Source organism: Amblyomma americanum, chromosome 2 (genome assembly GCF_052857255.1).
Source record: "Amblyomma americanum isolate KBUSLIRL-KWMA chromosome 2, ASM5285725v1, whole genome shotgun sequence".
In the NCBI taxonomy this organism is placed as follows: Eukaryota; Metazoa; Arthropoda; class Arachnida; order Ixodida; family Ixodidae; genus Amblyomma; species Amblyomma americanum.
Genome location: NC_135498.1, coordinates 148,134,442 through 148,150,981, shown reverse-complemented (window position 1 = coordinate 148,150,981; position 16,540 = coordinate 148,134,442). Strand labels below are relative to the sequence as shown.

The following is a 16,540-nucleotide window of genomic DNA, read 5'->3' as shown; positions in this document are numbered from 1 at the left end:
GAACACTGCGGCTCCTGCAGACAGGAACTATTCTCTGTCCTGCCATAATGGAACACTTTGATCCCAACATAGATGGGCGTTGTCCGCACTGAGGAGAGATCTGCGATATCTTTCAAATGATGTGGGCATGTACTCAGAATCCTAACCTTCCCCCTTGCCCTATACCCCTACCCGAGAGGCATGGGAGGCTGCCCTCCTAGCCTGCTCCACTCTGGAGTCCCAGAGGGCTCTGGTAAATCGGGCACGAGACGGGGTCTCTTCGTGCGGTGTCCCGGACTAAGGATACCGACCATGTAGCGAGGTCTTCTTACTCCCAGACTCTCTTTCTTAACTGAAAATTCTGTCACCTTCACCACGCTGGCCGGAAGACGCCGTAAAAGCAAACGCACCATCCTTCCTGGGTGGAGAATGGCGGCGGCGGGCGACGCAAACCATCTTTTCCCACGGATAGCTGCGTACAGAGGAGGATTACCTTCCAAGCAGTCGGTGTTCGAAGTACTCTGGTCAACGTCCAGCTTCAGCGAAGTCTATTCAAGCTTGTAGAAAATCACCATCGTTGCAAATGCGTAAGATGACCATCGGAGTGCAGGCCCTCACCATCACATCCGCTGAGAAAGGGAAACGGTGCCGCCCCCTGCGGTGGGCGGCAACCCAAGTAGGCTTGAGGAATCATTGACTGAACACGCATCCAGTGCCGAGATTCCCGAATTTTGAAGCTTGGGTTGTAAATCCCGCCGCATGTTTATGCCGTTATGTTACCATCTGATTTCTGTTCATGTGAGTGTCCTGCTGATTTCTGCTCATGTAAAGTCTCATCTTCGTCATCTTCCGACTCTCGCAACTGCGTCTCCTGCCGCTTCGTTCCTGTCCCGGTCCCGTCTACGAAAGTGCGCTGCAACAGCCCAGAGGCCCGTAGTGGGTCCCCTAGCGTAAGAAAAGGGAACGCAAGTGTAGCCACGAGCTGAATCTCTCTGTCCGTACCATCGTAGGGTCACTCTCCGTGAACTGATCGATGCCAACTCTTCACGCGAAGGTCGACACACAAAGACACCTGCACTGTCGCAAAGTGATTAAATTCGAATCGGAAGTAGAAGCTCTTACCTCTTGTTTCCACTTTTAGGATATTTGCTTCTTGGGAATATTGGCACGCTCCTCGTACGCAAGAAAATCGAAGGAACCGTGTCGTGGTTCAGCCGTACCTCGCTGACAGAAAGCTCTAGAGGTCGCATCAGGGTCAAGCTCTGCGTGCAGCCACTGGGACGAATGTGCTTGGAGCACAGTACACTTGCTGATGATGATGATCGCCTTACAGAATGGCACATACCCACAAGGGTAATTGGCCAAAACCAGGTGGTGCCTACTTCCATTGCAAATAGCATGCGGCCAACATAGGATGACCTAAAATTTGGGCAACTCAGTTTCCGTGACAGAGGTGGTTACGGGTGGTTAGGGGGTCTAACAAGCTTAATTTCAGGCAAGGCAATGAGTACAAGAAAGAAGGAGGAAAAAATGAAAAAAAAAATACGTGTCGGAATTGCAAAAATGAAGTACCCAAGAAAGCTTGTGATAGTATGGGCAGCACGAAAGCTTACGATGGTAGGCGTTTTGTTTCTAGAAGAAAATTTTGAGCGACAGAGCAAAAATTCCCGTTGGTATGGCCAAAATAGAAGCGCCAAGAGATAGAACAGCCGCAGAAGACGGACGCAAACTGATATTCTGTATTGAAACTTCTAACGGTCGCCTCCTGAGCGATAAGTAGCGACGACAATAGAAAAAAAGTGCTCTACTGTTTCCGGCTCAGCACAATACGGACACAAGGGGGGATCGCAAGACCAGGCCTGTAGAAATAAAAATTTAGTTCCGGCACCCGGCAACGTAGTCGCGTGAAGGAAACTTCAAGTTTGCGAGATCGCCAAACTTTACTTCTCCAAGGGAACAGGAGATGCTAAAAATCGTCCCAATGAAGGAAGCGCTGATGCGCCAAATTCTTTCGGAAAATTGTACGTAAGAAATGATGCCGCCATAATGTAAGCATCTAATGTAATGTAAGAGTAAAGTAATATAAGTACGCTTGCTTTGGTCGGCTTGAACTTCTGCCTCTTCACAGCAGCGACACTCTGTACTGTGAGCTTTTGATTTTGTGAGAAACAATGAAAGACGACACGGTCGCGGCTGCAGTTGTTTGTTCACCTGAACGCAGAGCAGCATCTCGTGTTGAACCTGGTGCTCATAACTCAACCGACCGGATTGTACTTCCACAACGTAATACCTCGATGGAAACCAACGCGAACAACCCGGCGCCAACACACTCCGCTGATTCAATTTCTTCTCACCGCGCTTTTATTTCGGTGATCGCAAAACGACCCTACACTCGTCCATGATACATTCTAAGACGACTTAATGTCTTTTTCTTACCACCCAGGTAAAAGCGCGATGAAAATAAATTCCAACAGCGGGGCGTGTTGGTGCCGGGTTGTTCGCGTTCCTTTCCATCGAGGTAGCACGCAACACAAAAAACAACGCTCGCTGAAAGCACGCTGGGTTGGCTCAAAGTACCTCCGGCTCCTCACCGTCCCAAATAAGTGCACTCTATTGGGACTTCATGGCCGAGATTGCGCTCGAGCGGGACACGGGAGATTTCAAGACTGCGCTTTTACCTGGTCATTGCTCCAGAGTTCTAGCCAAAATAAAAAAAAAATTACTTCTCTGACGTGGTTAAAAACGAGTCTACTTCAGAACCCTATAGTAGGTTGTCAGATTTGAAACGCCCCCAGTATACGTCTTTATTGCCACGTTCTGACGAGAGTCCGTCTATTGAAAATGGACTGTTTAAGGATTACCAAAGCATCCAGGTGCTTCACCACATACTACAAAAGAACCGCAGTTACAGCCTAAGCGTGCACACTGCTTGCCTGCTTTGCTGCGATCAGATTTCAGACAGTCGCACTGTCCTGAAACATCCTCAACCAGATTCATAGATGCGGGACATACTCAAACGGGTTTATTTGCATACGCTCAGCGGTAATTCCTCGCAAACTGACCCAAACTTTGCACCCGACGAACTTCGATTTCGCTAATGTAAATCATAGTTTTTTGTTTTGCTATTAGAAACATCCTCCCAGCTTGATTTTGTAGAAAAAAAAACATGTTTGTGCCATAGACGCCATCTTGAATTTGCAAACGGCTGCAAACTCGTTTAACTAAAAAAAATTGCAAAAAACTTGGTGGGCTTCTTAGCCACATTCTTAAACAAGAAAATGCGATAGCATATACGTTGCTTGCTGCGGTATTGTCGCGAATTTGAAACGCGTTCCCCCGGCAGATAGGGAACGCTATCGTGTGCAGGTTCGAACGAGACAATAACGAAAGGAAACAAAACAAAGCCTTGTTTATATTTGAAAGGCAAAAAGCCAAAAAGAAACGATATCAAAAAGAAAAACACACACTCAACAAGCACGAAACACTACAGGTTAAAAGAAAGAGTTCACCAGAACTCGCGCATCCCAGGTGAAGCAGGGATGCCTTGCGGACAGAGCGGACGCGGGTGGATGAACTGTGACGCGTCGCTGGCGTTGCGTCGAAGGAAGAGGCGGGTGGGAGCCAAGTGGTATTAGGAGCGGATAGGACCACAGGAAGACGCCCGTCAGCAGCCCCTGGAGTTTGGCAGCAGCAGGAGCCAGGACCCGTCGACGGCGTCACGAAACGCCGTAGGTTTATGCACGCTATCCAAGGGAGCCTTTCGGCAGCATGAGCCCAACGTCCGACTACTGCCACTTCCACGCTTGAATGACACGATCCCCGCTGCGCTGTCTCTCTTTCCACCTCGGTTTTTTTGGCACGTCAGCTGTCCGCTCCTCGTGCTCGCCACGCTCTTCGTCGTCGTCGCCTCGCAAACACCATTCGCACGTGCACACGCGCAAAGCTGGACTGGCATGTGCAATGCTCCACTGTCGACGCACCACTGCCACTGTCAACGCCCCGCACTCAAAATTCCCCCAACGAGTTGTTGTGCGCCTCGCAGGTGGGAATCGAACCAGGGCCTTTGCCGTTTGAGGCGGTCAAAGGTTTAAAAACCTTGGATCCGCATCTGAAGCTTCGGTTTCCATCAGGCCTACCACGACGTGAAGCAACCTTGTTGTGTCGCCTGTGGCTTGGTGTAGCTTTCACCAAGCACTACTCCTTCTTAATAGGTATGGCTGACAGCCCTGCATGTGCCATCTGCGGGTGTGATGAGGCTATAGCCCACATTCTTTGTGACTGCCCCGCCTACAGCGCCGAAAGACAGACTCTCTACCGTGCACTGGAGCATCTAGACCTGCGGCCACTGACGGTAACGAACATTCTCGGCCACTGGCCGCGGCGATCGTCGGCGGTGAAGGCCAGCGAGGCACTGCTGCGCTTTTTGAGGACTTCTGGCCTCAAGGATAGGCTGTGACTTTACTGAACGCTGTGACTTTGCATAGTGACTTTAATTTCCTGCAATTGTCTTTTCTCCTTCTTTTTCTCCCCTCACTCCTTTCCCCCCACGCAGGGTAGCAAACCGGCTATTCTTCTGGTTAACTTCCCTACCTTTCCACCTCCTCTTCCTCCTCCTCGCAGGTGTCGACAAGAAGTGTCTAATGTTCTTTTTCGACTTTCCCGCCTGAACTCGCGTGGAAATATATTTCATTGTCCTTATTTGGTACGCATGAGTCATCACCTTCTAGAATTTTCGAGTACCTTCCATTGGATTATCACTTGGGATTATACTAATCCGGCCCACTAATACAACCTAATCCATTTTCTGGGGTGGGCCTGCTGTCTAAATTTTGGATGTCCTTAAGAATTTTGGGGGGTTGGCGATGTTTCAAATTTCGGGGGTCTTCACTTACTCAACTTTTGATGTGCCCTGTGATTTATCCACTGGTGGCCACGCTGTGTTGAGGACGTCACGACCACATCCACCGCATTCATAGATCACAGGGAGTCCTCATACCCCTGTTGGCGCAGTAATACAGCGGATAAGCGATGCAGCACTGCCCTGACCGGGGGCTGTTTTAAACACAGCCACCGGAGGGGGCTTGCAAGACCCAAGTTACTCTCCAGAGCTCCCGTAGTGCTCACGCGCAGCGCCACTGTGGGCAGGTCGCAATTCCTTTGAATTTGACAATTTTTGAAACGGTGGGCTGGTTGTGATGACGTTAAAAGGTCACGCGACCTCTTTCGACCAATCAGAAAATTTCGTAGAAAATTTCAGATTATGCGGTGCTCTCCGATTGGTCGGTTGGGGTCACGTGAACGAGATAACCCATTGGGGAGTTGACCAATCACGAAATTTTGTAAGGGAGAAGCTGGAAGCTGCATGTCGACATGACTATGACCTTGTTTACGTGAACAAAAAATATTGCAGTTTCATGCAATTTAGCTTGAAATTATTTTTGTTTTATTTTCCTCAAAGAAAAAAACGAAACGGTACAGAACGATGTGATTTTGAAATGTTTTATCAAATCCTATGCTCCCGCAGCAGTAATTCCAGCTATTTTTCGAATTTGTCTAGAAGGCAAAAAAGCCGATAAAAATGTCTTGCAGGTCAGAAAACGTGAGCCCTGTGAGAAGAAAAAAATTATATGTAGAGAAAAGCTGCTTTTCGGGCACATTAAGCCGCCAATTGCATAGTGAGGTTATCCAAGTAAAAATATGGTGAGTAATACGTTGCTCAGTGCCATTCAATCGCACTTATTGCAAGAAGCTTAATCAGAACGTTTCTTGTTTTAAGCGATAAAATAATCTTGCTGGTTAAGCATCCATGCAATACTCCGTCGTTGCTCCGTGCCCGCTCTTCCCTAGAGTGCACGCTGGAGCCATCTGCAAACGTATGTACAAGTAGCGCAGCACGGTGCTGCTAGTGGATGCTCCTTGGTCGGTTGGCGCGTACGCCTACACATTTGGACACTTGAAACTCTTTCGGTGGCTGACTGCGACGCAAGTGCAGCATGCGCAGCTGAGATAGATGAAGGCTTGTTGTGATGAAACTCCCGTGTTCCTTCCAAATCTGGTGCTCTTTCAAACCGGCCACTGTTTCTTTTTGCTGAATAATTCTTCTTGCACTCCCGAGGGCTAGACAAGCACGATAGCTTTGTCCGCCAACTTAAATTTCTCATAGGGGTCACTACTCGATCGTTGTATGGCCTCTGAAAACTGGCTTTTGCTGCTAAGCGCCTCCTTCTCCAGACGATGGAGGCGCAGAATGGCCAGCTCGTTCGCCTTGGCTCGTTTCTACCACGGACGCTGCCAAACTCGCGAAAAACCTCATCCTATTTCCTTCATGGAATATGACACGATCTGTCGGAGTGCGCCTTGCGTATTGCGCATTAAACCTCGCGTATTAAGGCGTAACCGTGCCCTTGAGAAGATTTCTGCGTTGCCTAAGCTGGAAGCGTCCAAGCCCAGCCCACCATCCTATTCGGGCAGTGCAGCGCTGCTTAGATCGCCAGCGTTCACGGCAGTGATAAGCTGGCACGTAACAACGCCGGAGTAGGGCGTGTGTGCTCATACTGCAAGATTATTTCTCCCTTGAAAGAAAAAGTGTTCTGATTAAACTTCCCAAATAACGTTTGCATAATGCTACTGTTAAACCCACTACTTATCATATTTTACTTGAACAGCCTTACTACACAACTGACGGCTAAATACTCCGCAAAAAGCAACTTTTCTCAACTTCAGAATTTTTTTTTCTGACGCGGTTTAATAATAATAATAATAATAATAATAATAATAATAATAATAATAATAATAATAATAATAATAATAATTGATTTTGGGGAAGGAAATGGCGCAGTATCTGTCTCATATATCGTTGGACACCTGAACAGCGCCGTAAGGGAAGGGATAAAGGAGGGAGTGAAAGAAGAAAGGAAGAAGAGATGCCGTAGTGGAGGGCTCCGGAATAATTTCGACCACCTGGGGATCTTTGACGTGCACTGACATCGCACAGCACACGGGCACCTTAGCGTTTTTCCTCCATAAAAACTCAGCCGCCGCGGCCGGGTTCGAACCCGGGAACTCCGGATCAGTAGTCGAGCGCCCTAACCACTGAGCCACCGCGGCGAAGCTGACGCGGTTTACGTTTTCTGATTTCCGCAACATTTTTACGGACTTCTTCGCCTTTTGGGCAAAGCCTAAAAACAGTTGAAATCACCAAGGAGAGAACATATAATTCGATAAAATACTTTAAAATCCCAAAGCTTGGTATCTTTAACGATGTTTATTACTCGTGGAAAAATAAAACAAATTACTTTCAAGTTACTGTGAAAAAAGCGTAACGTCTTTTATTCAGGTAGAAAAATATTGTCGTGCTTGAAATATTTCATTTTAACAAATATTTTTCTTTGACTATGTTTACTGTGTGTTAACTTAAGATGGCGGCCATGGCACGAAGAAATTTGTTTCTTCAAAAGCAAGCTGGGATACTGTTTTTCATAGAACGCAGTAAACCATGGTTTGCTATTTATTTTTTACTTATTGCAAACACCTGCAGCGCCCGTTGCGCATTATTGTAAGGGTGGGGGGAGGTACTTGCAAACACAAAGATAAAAAGAAAAGCACGAACAGAAGCAAGGAATCAGTTATAAAAATAAATACAAACAACTATAACTAAAAGTGGAAAACAAAACATTGAACAGAAAGCAAGGTATCCAATGACAAATACTGTTGCACAATTCAAAAAGCATAACGCTGGAAGAATTAAATAAGTCACATTGATGTGATGCTCTCTATGGCAGGTGAAATATCGGGCGCAAATACTATCTCATAAGGGTGCGGATTTCATTCTTCATTGTCTGTGGAAAATATTAAAACTTAAAAACATTTATGCAACTTTGATACGACCTAATTTTTTGGTATTGCCTCGTCTCTTGGACTGATAATGAGGTTGTTTTAAATATACGTTTTGGTAGATTCCTGTGTTACCGCTGTTAACATTATGCAAAAACTTTAGTCTGACCATCATTCTGCGTGCAGAGAGCCGCTTAAACCCTAGACTTTCCTTGATTTGCGAACCTCTAATGCCTTACTTGTACACGCCAGTAACGAATCTAGTGGCATTTCTCAACGCGCTCTAGCTTGTCTTCAAGAACATGTGTGAATGAGTCCCACGCTACACACGCGTTGTCTAACACGGGCCTAATATTAGTAAGGTACAAAGTTTCCTTCAACGGTTTAGGTGCCGACTTGAAATCTCTCTGGAAAAGGTCTAAAAGGCGCCAAGCTTTAGCACTTGTTAACTCGATGTGGGCTATCCAGTCCAAGGTAGCAGTGAATGCGACGCCTAGGAGGAGGAGGAAGAAAGGCAGGAAGGTTAACCGGACGAATAGCCGGTTTGCTACCCTGCACGGGGGGAAAGGTGTAAGGGGATAAAAAGGTGAAGGAGAAAAGAGAGTAGCAGGAAACTGAAGTCACTAGGCGAAAGTCATAGCGTTCGATAAAGTCACAACCTATCGTGCAGGCCAGTCCTCAAGAAGCGGAGCAGTGCGTTGGAGGCCTTCAACGCCGACGACCGCTGCGGCCGGTGGCCGAGAATCTTCATTTCCGTCAGTGGCCGTGGATCTAGACGCTCCAGCGCACGGCACAGAGACTGCCTTTCGGCTCTGTAGGCAAGGCATTCACAAAGAACGTGGGCTGTAGTCTCGTCACACCCCTATATGGCACATGCAGGGCTATCAGCCATACCGATTAAGAAAGAGTAGCGCTTAATGAAACGCTACACCAAGCCACAGGCGACGCAGCAAAGTTGCTTCACGTCGTTGTAGGCCGGATGGAAGCCGGAGCTTCAGATCTGGGTCCAAGAAATTTAACGCGAATTCGAAAATCCGCCTGAATTCCACGCGGCAAGCGTGATGTCCTGCGCCAGTCGTCGATGTCTACCCGCTGCCTCGGCTCTCTAGATGGGGATTCAGAATGGCCCTTATGGTGAGCAGTTCGCGTGGCCTCGTCCGCGCGGTGGTTTGCTGCGGTGCCGCTGTGTCCTGGCAGCCATTGGTAAACAACATCATGCCATTTACTGATTTCGGTGTGGTGGAGCTGTCGGATTTTCGCGATCAGTTGTTCATGGGACCCATGACGAAGAGCAGATTGTAAGGCTTGGAGGCCTGCCTTTGAATCACTTACAACAGACCATTGCTGGGGTGTTTCTTCACTGGTGTGCTCTATGGCGACAAGAATAGCAGTAAGTTATGCACCAGTCGATGAACTTTGGTGTGATGTTTTCACTTTCTTAACTATAGTCCTTACGGGGATGATCACGGAGCCCGAGGAACTGGAAGGAGTCACTGAGCCATCGGTGTAGGCGTGCAGTTTGTGTCCGTGCTTCTCATGCAAATATTGTAGGTGGTCTGTTTTAATGCTGTTGACCATAAATCAGATTTTTTTATTCCCGGTATGAAAAAAAAACCACGCATGGTTGGTGCAGACTCCATAATGAAGAAGGCGGTCTAGAGGTTGGTGTAAATTGGGCTTGTAGAAAGTCGCGATGGGCATCAATAATTTTCGCAAACGATATACTCGGCCGGTTAGCAGGAAGACTGGCAAGATGGTGTGCGGGAATCCGAGAGAGGTGACGAATATGCGATCTCAAGGCTTCGGTTGTTACATGGGCTGTCAATGGATTCTCTTGAGCGATGAGTACTGTTGCGGCTGCAAACGCTCATTTTGGCAGTCCAGAGAGCTTGAAATTGAACACTTTGTAGACATTGTATGTTCGTTTTCGTCAAGTTTCCTAGTGCAGGGATACCGTACCGAGAGAATCCCATGAACAATGCGGTGTATAGCTAGAGCATCGACTGCACTGATGCTCGCCACGAATTCCCACCGAGAAATGAGAGAACGTGAACGATCGATGTCAGTCGCCTTTTCATGTACGAGACATGTGGGCTCCATGTTAGATCGAGATCTATGATTACTCCACGGAAGCGATGGCTTCTTTCGTGGGGTATTGTTGAGGCATTTATGCGTACGGGGTAATGGGACATGCTGTTGCGTGTAAAGGCAACAAGGGAACATTTTTCAGCAGAAATCTCCACGCCTTGCAGGCGGACGTAGGCCGTAAGAATGCTTTCCGCCTTTTGGAGCCTTGCACAACCTTGTGGTCGCGTACCTCTTGATGACGAGATACAAATATAAGGCCGCATAAGGCCGCATAAGGCCAACAAGAGCAAGGTTGAAAAGCGTTGGGCTAAGTACTCCACGGGAAGTGAAATGTGAAGATGTTGGTCCGTCCTCATTCAGCACAAAAATTGATCTTTTGGATAAATAACTGCGTATCGAGCAGAACATCAGGACATCAGGGCAAGCGTTTGGCAGATCTGCATCCAGCAAGCATGTGGGGATGTGGTCACTTCCATAAGTTTCTACATCGGCAAACTACCGGACGCGCCTCGCAAGGCACTGAGGCACAAACGCCAAGTCCAGATAGCTGCTGTAAGACAGCCCGCGAGTGTACGTTGAAGAACCGTCGTTAAGGCATTGTACGTCGTGGTCAGAGGCGAAACAGACAAGACTTCTTCCCTTCGAATTCATCCGGATGCCTCCCCACATGGTGTGATGCACATTAAAGTCGCCAGTGACGATCCAAGGCCCACGTGCTACCGCCAGCAAGTCCCTCAAGTGTGTCGGCGTCAAACCGTGTTGTTGGAGTTAAGTACGCGCCCACTAGCATAAACGTCAGGGTGCGCCTTTTCACCGTTAAACAGGCGTACTGGTTATGGTTGTTTATGGTTTATGGTTGTTTATGGTTTATGGTTGTTTATGGTTTTGGAAGAAGTAGTTGTGCCGAACGTTCTTTGTTTGAGCTCTTCCACTTTTCTGCAGTTTTTTGCTTTTGTGCGTGAACTGTGTCCTCGTCATCCTTTGGGATGGCGGGAGTACAACCCCTGCGTCCTCCCGTGGTCGCCGTTGACAAGACTGCGGCTCTACCAGGTGGCAACTCTAGTGCTGATGTGGAGCTTCCAGATTCGTCTGATGAATCCACGGTGACAGCGATGGATTCTGACAGCAGCAGCTTCACGCTTGTTGAGTCGCGCCGCCTGAAAAGGAAGTTGCGCCGGACATCGACAGCGGGTGAGTTGCCTACGAGGAATGTTGACAAGCCAGGTGTCTTCTCAGTGGCCTTCGTTCCTACAACGCAGACGGCTAATCTGAACACCATTAACAGACAGCGGCTAACCCAGTTTTTCAACCGGGCTGTTCCGGGACAAGTCTGTGAAGTCAGAATTAATGCATAGAAGAATGTCTTGACAGTAGACGTTACATCTCAGGCATCAGTAGACAAGCTGAAAGAAATTAGCGTCCTCGGTGGCATGACGGTCCGCTCCTACGTTGCTTACGAAAAGCGGACAACCACTGGAGTTATCACTGATGTTGACCCGGAGACAGCTGACAAGGACCTCTGGTCGCTGATTAAATCTACGGCCCGGATTGTTGACATTCATCGTTTCGGGCGCTCCAAGTGTGTCAAACTAGTTTTTGAAACTGACGCTCTGCCATCTCACGTCAAGGTGGGCTATGTGAGGCATCCTGTCCGCCTGTATGTTCCCAAACCTGTTCAGTGCCACAAGTGCAACAAGATAGGTCATGTGACTGCTGTTTGCCAGAATGAGGTATCCTGCCGTCGATGCGGCGGGATGCACCAGCATGACACCTGCACGACGGAGACTATAAAGTGCGCCAACTGCTCGGATGCCCATGAAGCCCCAGCTAAGGACTGCCCTAAGCTGCAAAACTAAAGACTCATCCTGAAAAAGATGGTGAAGGACAATTCGACCCGCCAAGAAGCGGCGGCGTGTATTCGTCGCCGCAAACATCGTTCCCGGCGGCGTCGTCCGGTTCCACACAATTCTAGTCCACCTGCACCACAGTCGCAGGAAGTATCAGCTCAGCCGGCACAGCAGCATGAGCCTAACAACGATAACAAGACGTCTGCGGCCGTGTCCCATGTTACCGCAGTAGCTCAGTCTGATGCGTTTGTGTTACCTTCTTCCTCTGATGCTGAATGGCCTGCTCTGCCATCCAAGGAGATCGCCATTGCAAGACCAAGACCGGTTGCCACTCCAGCTGACACTGTTGGCAAGCCCGAAGGTCAGTGTGACATTCCTTGTGTGCTACGAGGTACATTTCTTGTGTGTGCTACGAGGTACATTCCTTGTGTGTGCTACGAGGTACATTCCTTGTGTGTGCTACGAGGTTCCACGTTCGACGGCGCGGCGTAGACGGAGAGCCAGATGACAGGCATCATCAATTACCCAGCCATGCTCGTTGAGAGTGACAACCAGAACGAAGGGGTTTAAGCCCAACCGGACCCAACCGGACCCGCCGCCGCCGCCGCGGGGAAACAGGCTTTATACTCCCCAATTTGCGTGGCCGTTCCAGGGGCGGCCCTCCCGAGCACATTCCAGGACAAGGGAACTGTCAGCGATCCAGAGCGCGCCTTACCTTGAGGAGCGAGTGTCAGTTGATGGATGAAGAATGGAGGCCGGTGACCCGCGGGAACTGTCAGCGGGCCAGAGCGCGCCGTACCACAGCCGACGCTATGCGCTACCGCGAAGACAACCTTCTTTCCCTCGGACTAAACACGTGAGGGGGGCGAGACAATAAGTGCGGTGGTATGTTTGTGCGCCCAAGTGAAAGCCCTAGCCCCCCCCTCCTTCCCCTCCGGCGTGGGCGTCCTCACCCTAGGGAGTGTGGAGAAGAGGATATAAAAATCGAGAAGCAGTACGGAAGAAGGACGCTCAGGACGACATCGTTCGCCAAGAGGGCCTTCAGCGCCGAAGCCCGACGGCGTGCAGCTTCTGCCAGCAACCGCTCGAGCCCAACTCCGGAGCCACTCCATCGCCCCCATGAAGTCGTCGGCACGTAAGCTCGGACGCCCCAGCCTCTGATGTATAATCTTAATCATGTGTAATTATTGAATATACCTGTTTGTTTAAACTGAGCCATACGGTGTCTCTTTGCCTCTCCATCCCGTGTGGACCTGCGCATTATGAAGGGTCATCACACTGGTGTCAGAAGTGGGGTCTCAAAAGCAAATGTCCTCTGAATGCTGCGACATTCATGACTTCAAAATTGTAATCAAAAGGGAATCACGGGACTGATTGTGGGACTTTTACCCCCATTTGAGAGGCTTGAGGCACCGGAGGGCTTGAAAAAAAAATGTCTTTATCTGAGGGAGCTCCCACTCCACAGCCGTCGCTCGGAGCAAGCATGCTGGCATTAGGAAGCGTCATTCCGACGTTTACGGGAGATAAGACAGGGGTTCCAATCTGCGATTTCTTTTCCATGCTAGAAGAGATTGGGAAAATGGGGGGATGGTCCGATGCTCAAATGCTGGGAATGGCGAGGTGTAAGATGGCAGGAGCTGCTCATGATTTTGCATGGCGAGACGAAAAAGTAAAATCCACAAAATCATTTGCGGAATTTAAGAAGCTCGCGTTTGAGCATTTTGACACTGAACCACGTCACGTGCGAGTACAGAGGTTCCGTGACGCCGGACAGATGGTAGGGGAGGACGTGCGAACGTTTGCGTCGCGGCTTCAGCGCTTAGCGCGCGATACGTTAAGCAGGGAGGAGGAAGGAGACCAGCTTAAGAAGAAATACGCGGAGGATATGCTTAAAGAGGAAATGACCGCTTTGTTCGTGGCTGGTCTGCAAGACCCCGTGCGCCGGTTCGTGCTCTCGCGCAAGTCGAGCAATTTCGACCAAGCCGTGGAGGCCGCATTGGATGAGGAACAAAATGAGGCGTTAACGACAGCCGCAGCGAGAGTACGCGTCATAGAGAGAGCGGTGCTCAACCCTGAGGTTGCTCTCTTGACAGAGCGGTTAGATCGCTTAGAACAGCTGCTATCTCAGCAGGTAGAACGCCAGGTTGAAGCGCGCGCTCAACAGCGCCCATTCGCTGGAAACCGGAGACCGCCACAAAGCTACAGGCGCGGTATGCGAGAGTTTGAAGAAATCGTATGCTTCGCTTGCCAGGGTCGCGGACACATCGCCAGGTTCTGCCAAAACGTGCGCCGTGGGGAGCCACAAAGAGAAGCAGGCGAGACACGCCCTAAGCAAGCCTACAGCGGGGCTCCAGATACCGAGACAAAAAACTAGATAGTCCTCCCCAGCCTGAGGAGCGTGGGGAGGGAGCAGTGGATGATGAGGTGGTGGTAGTTTGTGTGGCCGACGAGGCATGCCCTGTTGTGCGTTGCCAGTTAAATGGTTGTTGCATGGAATTGTTGATAGATACGGGGTCAAAGGTGACATTGCTTAAGGAGAGCAGTTTTAACACGCTTCGAAGGAAGGGGGACCGCGAGGTGTTGGAAGCGTCTGGTGGTATGGCAACCAAATTTGTAGGCATAACGGGGGATCCTCTTGGCATAAGTGGACTCTACCGGTTACACTTCTCTCTCGGCGGAATTGCATTGGAGCACCCCAGCTACGTATGCTCGGACACGGTGTCTCTGCCAAACGGAGTGTCAGGTATATTAGGGCAGGATTTTTTGAGAAAAGGGAAGGTAGTAGTCTCATTCTCTGAGGAAGAGGTTAATGCGGGCGGATCAAAAGTTCCGTTTTTGAACAGGAGAGGGGCTGAGATTCGCATTACCGATATTGACACCCGTCAAACAGTGGGATCATTGGAGAAGGTATATTCGCGGGTTGCCGTCAGGCTGGTCGATGAGGCGGTCGTCCTTCCTTGGTCGGAGCACATTTTGTACGCGTTTGTGCCTTCAGATGTAGAGAGCGGCGCCGTGGGAGTGCTTGAGCCGGTCGACTCTCTCAGCAATGGCCTGAAGGCAGCCGCGTGCCTCGTGACAGTTAATGACGCCCACAGAGTGCCCCTACGGGTGGTTAACTGTAGCCAGCAGCCACTGAGCCTTCCCAAGAACAAAACATTGGCTTTCTTCACCTCTGCGATAGAGAAACGTGAGCCCACCGATACGGTACTCGCAACTGTAGAGCATGCTAGTCCTTCGGCTGCTCCAAAGGTGTCGTTCGATCTTTCTCACGTAAAATCCAGGGAGAGGGAGGCTCTGGCTGGTTTGCTGAACGACTACTCGGAAGTATTCGCCGCGTCCAACCTGGATTTGGGCTGCTGTGGCGTTATAAAGCACAGGATAGAAACCGGCACTTCATCGCCCGTTTACCAGCGTGCGTACAGGATTCCTTACTCCCAACGTGAGGAGATAGAGCGGCAGGTGCAGGACCTGATTGATCGCGGCATTGTCGAACACTCAAAGTCACCCTGGGGAGCACCAGCACTATTGGTGGAAAAGCCAGATGGCTCGTATCGATTGGTAGTGGACTACCGCAAACTAAATGCCGTAACTCGCATCGATCCATACCCCATCCCCAATATACAGGAGACGCTTTCTCAGCTGGGCTCTGCCAGGTACTTCACGGTAGTGGACATGGCGGCGGGATTCTGGCAGATAGCAATGGATCCGGCAGATGCCGAGAAAACGGCATTCAACACGCCCTCAGGGCACTATGAATGGAAAAGAATGCCGATGGGTCTGGCCAACAGCCCTGCTGTCTGGCAGAGAACCGCTGATGTTATCCTGGCAGGTCTTCTGGGGAGGCTGTGCTTCGTGTATATGGATGACATTATCATATACAGTGACAGTTTTGATAACCATTTGCGCGATATTGAGCAGGTTTTGGTGCGACTAAGAGCAGCGGGTCTCAAGCTGAAGCCCTCTAAGTGCCAATTCCTCAAAAACGAGGTGAAATACCTCGGGCACGTTGTTTCAGCTGTCGGCGTGCGACCGGACCCTGAGAAACTAAGGTGTGTCTCGGATTTTCCATCCCCGACTAGCGTCCGCCAGGTCCGGCAGTTTCTCGTCCTGATCGGTTACTACCGAAGGCACATAGAGGAGTTCGCCAAGCTCGCTAAGCCGCTCACCGCCTTAACAGCCAAAAATGTCGCCTTTCGCTGGGACGAAAACGCGGAGAATGCTTTTGGGGCCCTGAAAAGGAAGCTAATGAGTGCACCGCTGTTGCGCCACCCGGATTTTAATTTGCCCTTCGTTATGGCCACAGATGCGTCAAAGTTCGCAGTTGGTGCCGTGCTATCTCAGGTTATCGAGGGCAAAGAACATCCCGTTGCTTTTGCTAGCCGACAGCTGAGCCCCACAGAGCAAAAGTACGGAGCTACGGAAAGGGAGTGCCTCGCCGTTGTCTGGGCAGTAAAGCACTTCAGATGCTACCTTTACGGCCGCAAATTCAAGCTAGTCACAGACTGCCATCCTCTGAAATGGGTGATGAGTGTCAGGGACCCTAGCTCGCGACTCGCTAGATGGAATCTACACCTGCAGGAATACTGCTTTGAAGTTGAGCACAAGTCAGGAAAGACACATCTGAATGCTGATGCACTCAGCCGCACAGCTGCCGTGGCAGCTATAGATGAGTTTGTCCCCGTAGTCGACCCCGCCGAATTACGCACAGAGCAGTGCAAAGATCCTGACCTGAAGCGAATAATCGAAAGCTTAGAGGGCGCACCGTCTCACCCCGAACAGCTAGGTTATTTCAT

The 16,540-nt window shown here is 49.8% G+C and overlaps 1 non-coding gene across 1 annotated transcript; it reads right to left on the bottom strand.

The window, feature by feature from the left end:
- Positions 1-7,014: 7,014 nt before the first annotated feature.
- TRNAS-ACU (transfer RNA serine (anticodon ACU)) lies at positions 7,015-7,086 on the bottom strand. The gene has a single exon. It is a non-coding gene; the product is annotated as a tRNA-Ser (tRNA).
- Positions 7,087-16,540: the final 9,454 nt, after the last annotated feature.